Source organism: Muntiacus reevesi, chromosome X (assembly GCF_963930625.1).
Source record: "Muntiacus reevesi chromosome X, mMunRee1.1, whole genome shotgun sequence".
Classification (NCBI taxonomy): domain Eukaryota; kingdom Metazoa; phylum Chordata; class Mammalia; order Artiodactyla; family Cervidae; genus Muntiacus; species Muntiacus reevesi.
Genome location: NC_089271.1, coordinates 1,233,003 through 1,244,314, shown reverse-complemented (window position 1 = coordinate 1,244,314; position 11,312 = coordinate 1,233,003).

Below are 11,312 nucleotides of genomic sequence, written 5' to 3'. Positions count from 1 at the left end.
CATGCTCACACACACCCATATGCACATATGCACATACATTACAGATACACACAGAACACACCCGTATACACATGTACATGCACACAGAACATCCCACATACACACACCCATATGCACACGTGCACATACAAACCTCAAACACACACACACACACGCCCCCATATACACACATGCACATACACAACATCCTACATATAAACAACACAGTGACACACTCATATGCATACATGTACACACATGCAACACAGCACACACCCACATATACAATGCAGCATACAGGAACATAGATACATGCACACACTTGCTACACACTGACAAGCCCATGTCTGTATGTATGCATATAGAGCTCAAGCACACGTCCACAGACACACATCAGCACAGCCACACACACACAGGCAGAGTGCACACAAGTATCACAGGATCTGTGCCCATGTGGACATGAGCACAGACACACACATGCATACCTCCACACGTGTGTGCACAGGACACTCCCACACATGTACATATGAATACACAAGAGCTACACATACATCCACGTGCACACATCCGCCCTGCCCCACACACCCACAGCACACACACACATGCACGTGTCCTTCAAGTTCATATGCATGCATGCACAGACACACAGCACAAAGGCACATGTGAACATCACTCCACATGTATAAACACAAGCACCCGTGCGCCCACCCAGCCACATGCACACAAATGTACATGCAGGGACACAAACATGTCCACACGCGTGTGCACAGGCAGTAACATGCGTGAGCAAGCCTTCATTTCTTGGAAGGATTGTGACCCGCCTGCCATGCAAACCCTTCCCCAGCTTCAGTGCACAGTGAGGACACCGCTCAGAGAGCCAGGCGGTCAGGCAGCGCCCATGCGGGGGTTAGCTCCTCAGCAGCAGAACTTCTCCTGGTTTGGCTTTTACGAAAGTCCTCCTTTACCATGTTTAGAGCCAGGGAAGCTGGGTCTGTTGTGCCCTCCTCGTCCTGCAGGATAGAAAGGCCATGTGAAGAGGAAGATGATGCTCGGAAATGCCGGAAACATCCCCAAAGGAAGCTTCAAGAAAGACAGTACCCCAGAAGAGAGGCTGTGACATCCGGGCCAAAGGCACCAGCCTGATTCTCCCCGAGCCAGAGGAAGAGACAAATGCGCCCCAGTACATTCCCTGGCCGCACCGAGTCGGGCTGAGCTCACCTTGCAAGTTCAACAGGTCTGCAAATGCCAGGGGCATGCTGACCCCCAGCCACAGAGAAAGGGGGCTTGCCTGAGCTCAAAACCCCACTTCTAAGTGCATCCAGGGAAAAGTCCAAAGCCAGGCAGCAAACAGTCATCTCAGCGAGTGAGGAATGAAGGAGCTTTCTCCACACCTTGTTATGTTCCCAGGTCAAATTTTTTTCCTGTTTTTGACTGCATGCAGGATATGCAGGATTTTAATCCCCTGACCAGGCACTGATCTCAGGTCCTGCCAGTGAAAGCCAACAGTCCTTATGGTTGGACTACCAGGGAAGTCCCCGGGGAGTAATTTTGAAAAGAGATTCCATGGGGGCTCAGCATGGTATAGAATCCGCCTGCAGTGCAGGAGACCCCGGATTGATCTCTAGGTCGGGAAGATTCCCCTGCAGGAGGCCATGGCAACCCACTCCAATATTCTTGCCTGGAGGCTCCCATGGACAGAGGAGTCTGGAGGGCTACAGTCCATGGTGTCGCAAAGAGTCAGAGATGACTGAGCGACTAAAGAGCACCAACAACTAAATTTACGAAGTGTCACATGACTACTTGGTACGCCCGAAGCTAAGCGAATGTTTCATGCAGATTCTATCTCAGCTGAGAAACATGAATCCCATGCATTTTGCTTTTCTGGCTCAATTTTCTCCCAAGTTCACTTACAGCAACAGAGACCCTCTGGAGATTTCAGGATCTATCCCTCGCTTTGAGGAAAGCTCAATATAGACAAGAATGGAGTTTATTTCTCCTGGGGTAAATTCCTTTTGTTCTTGGCATACTGCACTATCCACATAAAGAATCCGCAATTCCTGGGGCTGTTCTCTCCCTAATGAAGCTTGCAGCCCGGGGCTCTGTGTCTTGTTACCTGGACAGAGGGGTGTGGGGTCAGCCCCTGGACACCTGGAGGACTGTAGGAAGCCAAGTTGAGGGCCAGCAGTGAAGTGGCCGACACCCGAGACCCAGGAGGACACTCTAATGGGAGCCCCGGAAAAGCCCACCCAGCCCCGCCACCCCACGGGCCCCAGCGTTGCGTGTAGCGGGCCTGTTACCGTAGCTGTAGTGACCCGGCTGGTATCCGCCTCTACTGCCGCCTCCTGCAGGAGAGAAGAGGGATGTGATGGCCATTCGGAGCAAGAACCTTGGGGTCCAGCAGGCATCCACCCAGTTGGCACCAAAGCCAGACCCAAGAGTCACCCCGTAAAGAGCGCTGGATGTTGTTCAGTCGCTCAGTCGTGTCTGACTCCTTGTGACCTCACAGACCACAGCACGCCAGGCCTCCCCGCCTACCACCAACTCCTGGAGCTTGGTCAAACTCATGTCCATTGAGTCGGTGATGCCATCCAACCATCTCATCCTCTGTCGTCCCTTTCTCCTCCTGCCCTCAACCTTCCCCAGCATCAAGGTCTTTTCCACTGAGTCGTCTGGAGCCCTATGTGGGGGGAAAGCTCAGGACCCTACAGAAGATGCTCTAGGGAGTCCCTCCCCCAGAATCGTGGCTTCTGGATTGAAAAACTCATGCCACAAACAGCCCTTCAGAAAGCTGTGTGTCTTCAGAGATTATACATGCCAACACTCTCACGCCAATCCAGAGCTTCAAAGTAACACAGGCGTACTCCCCACCTCCAGGGACCCACTTGTATCATGTTATATGTCAACTGTAACACACTAAAAATACATTGTGGGGGGAAGATACAGAGACACACTTGCAAAAGTTTGTACCGACACAGTATCTGTCTAAAGATGGGTGTGTGCCTATGTGTTCAGTTGCTCATTCGTGTCCAACTCTCTGATCCCGTAGACTGTAGCCCATCACACACACACACACCCCAGGCTCCTCTGTCCATGGGATTCTCCAGGCAAGAATACAAGAGTGGCTTGCCATGCCCTCCTTCAGGGGATCTTCCTGACTCAGGGATGGAACCCAGGTGTCCTGCATTTCAGGCAGATTCTCTACTCCTGAGCCACCTGGGAAGCCCACAGAGAGAAACTTAGGAGTACAGATAGATATACACCTAGAAATAGATAAACATACAGTTATAGATGTACGTATAGGTTTGGATAGATAGAAATAGCTACAGGTATTTGTATAGATATAGATATAGATATAGATAGATGTAGACATAAATGTACAGGTGGGTTTCCTTGATAGCTCAGCTGGTAAAGAATCTGCCTGCAATGCAGGAGACCCAGATTCAACTCCTGGGTCATGAAGATCTTCTGGAGAAGGGATAGGTTACCCACTCCACTATTATTGGGCTTCCCTGGTGCCTCAGATGCGAAAGAATCTGCCTGCAATGAAGGAGACCTGGGTTCAATCCCTGGGTTGGGAAGCTCCCCTGGAGGAGGGCATGGTAAACCATTTCAATATTCTTGCCTGGACAAGAATTCTTGCCTCTGATGCTCTGTCCAATGTCAAATTGATAGAGGGGCCTGGCAGGGTATAGTCCAACGGGTCACAAAGAGTCTGACACGACTGAGCAACTAACACACACACACACACACACACACACACACACACAGTTGCTTCACAGCGTTGTGTTCCTTTCTGCTGTACGGCAAAATGAATCTACTAAGCATTCGTATAAGTCGCTTCAGGCCTGTCTGACTCTTTGCAATCCTGTGGACTGTAACCCGCCAGGCTCCCTGTTCATGCGACCCTCCAGGCAAGAATACTGGAGTGGGTTGCCGTTCCCTTCTCCACGGGATCTTCCCCGACCCAGGGATCAAACCTACGTCTATTAAGTCTCCTGCATTCTGTACCAGGCTGGGAAACCCACATAAGTCCCAGCAAATAGAAATTCATTATTCAGGGCCACCACCACCATTTCAAAGGCACTAGATTCTAGCAGAGTTGAAAAACAAAAGCCAGAAAGTAATCTTCCTCTGTCCCTAAATGCATCAGCCGCTGGAGTCGGGAGTCACACACAGTCCCCTCCCAAGCCTGAGGCTGGCCCCGCGAGCTGCCGGGTGCATGAGTCTCCCAGGACCTGAATAGTGACTCATGTTACAGGACGGCTAGCATCTTAGATTCTCCTGGTTCCACAGGAGGGAAGCCCATGAAAATATGCTCAAGTTTCAAAAAAAAAAAAAAAAAAAACAACTATGCAAGAAACAGCCCCCATTAGACCAGCAGAAACATCACTTTGCCCAGAAAGGTCTGTATACTCAAAGCTCTGGTTTTCCTAATGGTCATGTAAGGGTGAGAGAGCTGGACCATAAGGAAGGCTGAGCACCAAAGCATTGATGCTTTTGAACTGTGGTGTTGGAGAAGACTCTTGAGAGTCTCTTGGACTGCAAGGAGATCCAACCAGTCCATCCTAAAGGAGATCAGTCCTGAATATTCATTGGAAGGACTGATGATTAAGCTGAAGCTCCAATCCTTTGGCCACCTGATGGGAAGAACTGACTCATTGGAAAAGACCTGGATCCTGGGAAAGATTGAAAGCAAGAGGACAAGGGTTCGACAGAGGACAAGATGCTCGGATGGCATCACTGACTCTACGGACACGAGTTTGAGTAAGCTCCGGGAGTTGGAAAAGGACAGGGAGGGCTGGCATGCTGCGGTCCATGGGGTCTCAAAGAGTCAGACATGACTTAGCAACAGAACAACAACAAAGGCTTCATTTGGCCTCCATGACCTTCCCCGAGTTCCAGTGGGCAGGGTCAAAGCCGTTCTGAAATGAATGAACATTCTTACTTCCACTGTTGTAGGGATTTCCAGGCGGTGGGGGTTGCAAGGGCCTCAGGTTGGTGTGGTTACCTGTGGGGAAAACCACATTGCTAGTTTAGAACAGAAAAATGTCCTTCCATTGGAATCAGCTTATAAAACAAGAATATAAGCTTGACAGTAGATTTTATATTTCATTCACCGTTGGTGCTCATGAAATATAGATTGTCGCTGATTAGCTTATAACTACTTAGACGCTAGAAGCAGAACCTGAAAACTTAGACCTTGAAAAGACTACATACACACAGTTACAAAGCTGCTTGGCATTTGTAAAGGATGTAAGAAGCAAACAAAAACTGTTTACTCCTTGAAGGCGTGGGTTTGACCCCTGAGTTGGCAAGATCCCCTGGAGGAGAATACGGCATCCCACTCCAGTATTCTTGCCTGGAGAATCCACATGGACAGAGGAGCCTGGCGGGCTACAGTCCCTGGGGTCACAAAGTATCGGACACAACTAAGCAACTGACACACACACACACACAGGGAAATTCTCTGTGCAGATTTCTGAGGCAACGCCAGACTCCTTTCTGTGGAGGCTGCACAATTTTCCACCCCTACCTGGAACACATAAACGTTCCAAGTCTCCACACCTCTGCCGACACTTTTTATCATCCTTATTTCGATTTTAGCCATGCTAGTGAGAATAACATCTCACTGTGATTTTGTGATCCATTTCGTGAAGCACTTGGGTTTGCTTTAAACATCTGTCTGTCAGTCACAGCACCACAACCCTATCATTGCTGTTCTTTAGCCCACCAGGCACCTCTGTGGGATTCTCCAGGCCAGAATACTGCAGTGGGTTGCCATATCCTCGCCCAGGGCATCTTCTTGACCCGGGGGTGGAACTCATGTCTCCTGCACTGGCAAGTGGATTTTTCACCACAGAGCATCCTGAGAAGACTCCATAAAACTTCAAAAACCACAGCTTTTGGTGGGGCATCCTCATCTCTGCCCACTCACCTGAGTCAGGAAGTCACTCACCTGAGCTTGGCTTCTTGGTAGGCTCTGTGGACAGAGAACATATGTGCGATAAGACCTGAGACTTTTTGTGTGCTTCAAAAAACAATCATTAAAGTCCTAATTTAAAAAAATGAAAATGTCAAGGCACTAACAAAGATACAATCAGTGCGGTTCAGTCACTCAGTCGTGTCACACTCTTTGCAACCCCATGGACTGCAGCCCACCAGGTACCAACACAAATGCCATTCTCTGTTTGAGGGGGCAGGCTTCTCAAAGGACAAAGGTTCCTTCAAATGCAAGCCGACCAGAGGCCCCTGGAGCAAATGCAAGCCCACCAGTGTTCCCTGGAGCTGTGCGGAGGTTGAGGGGTGGAGTAAAGCTTCTCTGAGTTGTCCCTAGGAAGGAATCTTGAACCCACCCCACTTGGAGCCGCAGAGTAGCAGACGCGGGCTGCCAGAGGTACTTACCCATGTTGTTGAGAGCTTCCGCCAAATCAAAGTCACCATTCTCACCTATGAGAACACACAGGGTGTCAGTCACAGCAACATGGAACAGGCCACCCAGGTTTCCTTTGCCTCAGCTGCCCAGATAGCTCCCCCCAAACCCATTCCCAGTACTCTGACCTCAGCAGAGAAGAAGAGTTCCACCCCTCGCTCCAGCTCACCTGGGCTGGGTCTGTCCAACCAACATCTTATTCCTAGCTTTCCCCGCAGGCTCTGCCCACAGCCAAAGAGATCCATGAAGGAAGATAACTGCACCCTCATCCTTTTTTAAATTAAACTATAGTTCATTTCTGGGCTTCCCTGGTAGCTTAGATGGTAAAGAATCTGCCTGCCATGAAGGAGAGACCCCGGTTCAATCCCTGACTTGGGAAGATCCGCTGGAGAAGGAAATGGCAACCCACTCCAGTATTCCAGCCTGGAGAACCCCCTGGGTAGAGGACCTGGTGGGCTACAGTCCACGGGGTCGCAAAGATTCGGATACAACTGAGCAACTAACACACACACACACACACACACACACACACACACACACACACAAACACAGGGAAATTACAGGTGCAGCTTTCTGAGGAAATGCAAGACTCTTTTCTGTGGAGGATGCACAATTTTTAACCCTCACTGGGAACATCTAGATGTTCCAAAGTCTCCACACCCCGACCAACACTTGTTATCATCCCTATCTTGATCCTAGTGAGAATAACATCTCACTGTGATTTTGCGATCCATTTCGTGAAGGACTTGGGTTTACTTTAAACATTTGTCCATCAGTCACAGCCTCCACAGTCCTATCATTGTTGCTGTTTAATCACTCAGACCAACCCTTTTCAACACTATAGGCTGTAGCCTGCCAGGTTCCTCTGTCTGTGGGATTCTCCAGGCCAGAATACTGCAGTGGGTTGCCATGTCCACTTCCAGGGCATCTCCCTGACCCAGGGGTGGAACTCACGTCTCCTGCACATGCAAGCAGATGCTTCACCATGGAGTATCCTGGGAAGACCCCATAAAACTTAAAAAAACCTCAACTTTTATTACTTTAGGTAGATATACTCCTAAGTATTTTATTCTTTTTGTTGCAATGGTGAGTGGTATTTTTTTCTTAATTTCTCTTTCTGTTTTCTCATTCTTAGTGTATAGGAATGCAAGGGATTTCTGTGTGTTAATTTTATATCCTGCAACTTTACTATATTTGTTGATTAGCTCTAGTAATTTTCTGGTAGTCTTTAGGGTTTTCTATGTAGAGGATCATGTCATCTGCAAACAGTGAGAGTTTCACTTCTTCTTTTCCTATCTGGATTCCTTTTACTCCTTTTCTGCTCTGATTGCTGAGGCCAAACAAAAGACCTATACATAGAAAATTATAAAACACTGATGAAAGAAATCAAAGAGGCCACAAACAGATGGAGAAACATACTGTATTCATGGATTGGAAGAATCAATATTGTCAAAATGGCTATACCACCCAAAGCAATCTACAGATTCAATGCAATCCCTATCAAGCTACCAACGGTATTTTGCACAGATCTAGAACAAATAATTTCACAATTTGTGAGGGAATACAAAAAACCTCGAATAGCCAAAGTAATCTTGAGAAAGGAGAATGGAACCGGAGGAATCAACCTGCCTGACTTCAGACTATACTACAAAGCCACAGTCATCAAGACAGTATGGTACTGGCACAAAGACAGAAATATAGATCAGTGAAACAGAATAGAAAGCCCAGAGATCAATCTACGAACCTGTGGACACCTTATCTTCGACAAAGGAGGCAAGAATATACAATGGAAAAAAGACAACCTCCTTAACAAGTGGTGCTGGGAAAACTGGTCAACCACTTGTAAAAGAATGAAACTAGAACCCTTTCTAACACCATACACAAAAATAAACTCAAAATTGGTTAAAGATCTAAATGTAAGACCAGAGACTATAAAACTCCTAGAAGAAAAGATAGGCAAAACACTCTCCAACATAAATCACAGCAGGATCCTCTATGATCCACCACCGAGAATATTGGAAATAAATGCAAAAATAAACGAATGGGACCTAGTTAAACTTACAAGCTTTTGCACAACAAAGGAAACTATAAGCAAGGTGAAAAGACAGCCCTCAGATTGGGAGAAAATAATAGCAAACAAAGCAACAGGCAAAGGATTAATCTCAAAAATATACAAGCAACTCCTACAGCTCAATTCCAGAAAAATAAATGACCCAATCAAAAAATGGACCAAAGAACTAAACAGACATTTCTCCAAGAAGACATACGGATTGCTAACAAACACATGAAAAGTACTCAACATCACTCATTATCAGAGAAATGCAAATCAAAACCACAATGAGGTACCATTACACGCCAGTCAGAATGGCTGCTATCCAAATGTCTACAAGCAGTAAATGCTGGAGAGGGTGTGGAGAAAAGGGAACCCTCTTAAATTGTTGCTTGGAATGCAAACCAGTACAGCCACTATGGAGAACAGTGTGGAGATTCCTTTAAAAACTGGAATTAGAGCTGCTGTATGACCCAGCAATCCCACTCCTGGGCATATACACCGAGGAAACCAGATCTGAAAGAGACACGTGCACCCCAATGTTCATCACAGCACTGTTTATAATAGCCAGGACATGCACGCAACCTAGATGCCCATCAGCAGACGAATGGATAAGGAAGCTGTGGTACATATACACCATGGAATATTACTCAGTCATTAAAAAGAATTCATTTGAATCAGTTCCAATGAGGTGGATGAAACTGGAGCCCATTATACAGAGTGAAGTAAGCCAGAAAGATAAAGACCAATAAAGTATTCTAACGCATATATATGGAATTTAGAAAGATGGTAACTATAACCCTGTATGCAAACCAGAAAAAGAGACACAGATGTAAAGAACAGAATTTTGGACTCTGTGGGAGAAGGCGAGGGTGGGATGCTTCGAGAAAACAGCATCAAAACATGTATATGATCTAGGGAGAAACCGCTCACCAGGCCAGGCTGGATGCATGAGACAAGTGCTCGGGCCTGGTGCACTGGGAAAACCCAGAGGAATCGGGTGGAGAGGGAGATGGGAGGGGGGATTGGGATGGGGAATACATATAAATCCATGGCTGAATCATTTCAATGTATGCCAAAAGCCACTACACCATTGTAAAATAATTAGCCTCCAAATAATAAAAATAAATGGAAAAAAATAAAAACTCAACTTGTGGTGGGGCAGCCTCATCTCTGCCCACTCACCTGAGTCAGGAAGTCACTCACCTGAGGTTGGCTTCTTGGTGGGCTCTGTGGACAGAGAACATACATGTGATAAGCCCTGAGGGTTTTTGTGTGGCTCAAAAAAACAATCATTAAAGTCCTAATTTTAAAAAGTGAAAATCTCAAGGCATTAACAAAGATATGATCAGTGTGGTTCAGTCGCTCAGTCGTGTCCGACTCTTTGCGACCCCATGGAATGCAGCACGCCAGGTACCAACACAAATGTCATTCCATGTTCGAGGGCCGGGCTTCTCAAAGGACAAAAAGTCCCTTTAAATGGAAGCCCACCAGTGTTCCCTAGAGCAAATGCAAGCCCACCAGTGTTCCCTGGAGCTGTGCATGGGTTGAGGGTTGGAGTAAAGCTTCTCTGAGTTGTCCTTAGGAAGGCATCCTGAACCCACCCCACCTGGACCCGCAAAGAAGCTGACGCGGGCTGCCAGAGGCACTTACCCGTGTTGTTGAGAGCATCCGCCAAATCAAAGTCACCATTCTCACCTATGAGAACACACAGGGCGTCAGTCACAGCGACATGGAACAGGCCACCCAGGTTTCCTTTGCCCCAGCTTCCCAGAAGTTCCCCCCCAAACCACTCTCAGCACCCTGAGCTCAGCAGAGAAGAAGAGTCCCAGTTCCCCTGGGCTGGGTCTGTCCAACCACATCTTATTCCTAGATTTCCCCACGGGCTCTGCACACAGCAAAAGAGATCCATGAAGGAAGACAACTGCACCCTCATCCTTTTTTAAATTAAGCTACAGTTGATTTCTTGGCTTCCCTGGTAGCTCAGTTGGTCAAGTCTGCCTGCCTTGGAGAGACCCCGGTTCAATCCCTGACTTGGGAAGATCCGCTGGAGAAGGAAATTTCAACCCACTCCAGTATTCTAACCTGGAGAACCCCATGGACAGAGGAGCCTGGTGGGGTAGAATCCATGGGGTTGCAAAGAGTTGGACATGACTGAGATAAAGGGGCCGGCAGAAGATGACATGATTGGATGGCATCACCGACTAGATGGACATGAGTTAGAGCAAGCTCCAGGAGTGGGTGATGGACAGGGAGGCCTGGCGTGCTGTGGTCCATGGGGTCGCAGGGAGTCGGACACAACTGGGTGACTGAATAACATCTGACAATGACTAAAGGTCACGGGGCCCCTGGTTGTCACGGGTGTGGTGGTCTTTGCAGAGCCCTGAGTCTGACTCACAGACCAGGCGAATTCTACCCAGGGCCCCCCCGCCCGCTTGGCATGGAGCCGATCGTGTCCTGCAGTCCCTGACTGGAGTATACCGGCCTCACTCTGGTCTCTGTAGGGGCTGCAGCCAACATCCTACCTCCACCGCCCCCTGCCACATGCATCACGTTCTAGCCCCGCTCCATCAGATCCTAGACCCGCCCCGTCAGATTCTAGCACCGCCCCCACATCCTAGCCCCGCCCCATCACGTTCTAGCCCCACCCCCGTAACAGTCTGTCCTCGGTCTAGCCCCGCCCCGTTCCTGTCTAGCCCCGCCCCCACCATGGTCTCGCCCCGTCCCCGCCACGTGCTAGCCCCACTCCACTAAGTTTAGCCCCTTCCCAATACGGTATAGTCCCGCCCCGTCCCGGTATGACCCCGCCCAGTTACTGTCTAGCCCCGCCCCGACTGTCTAGCCCCGCCCCCT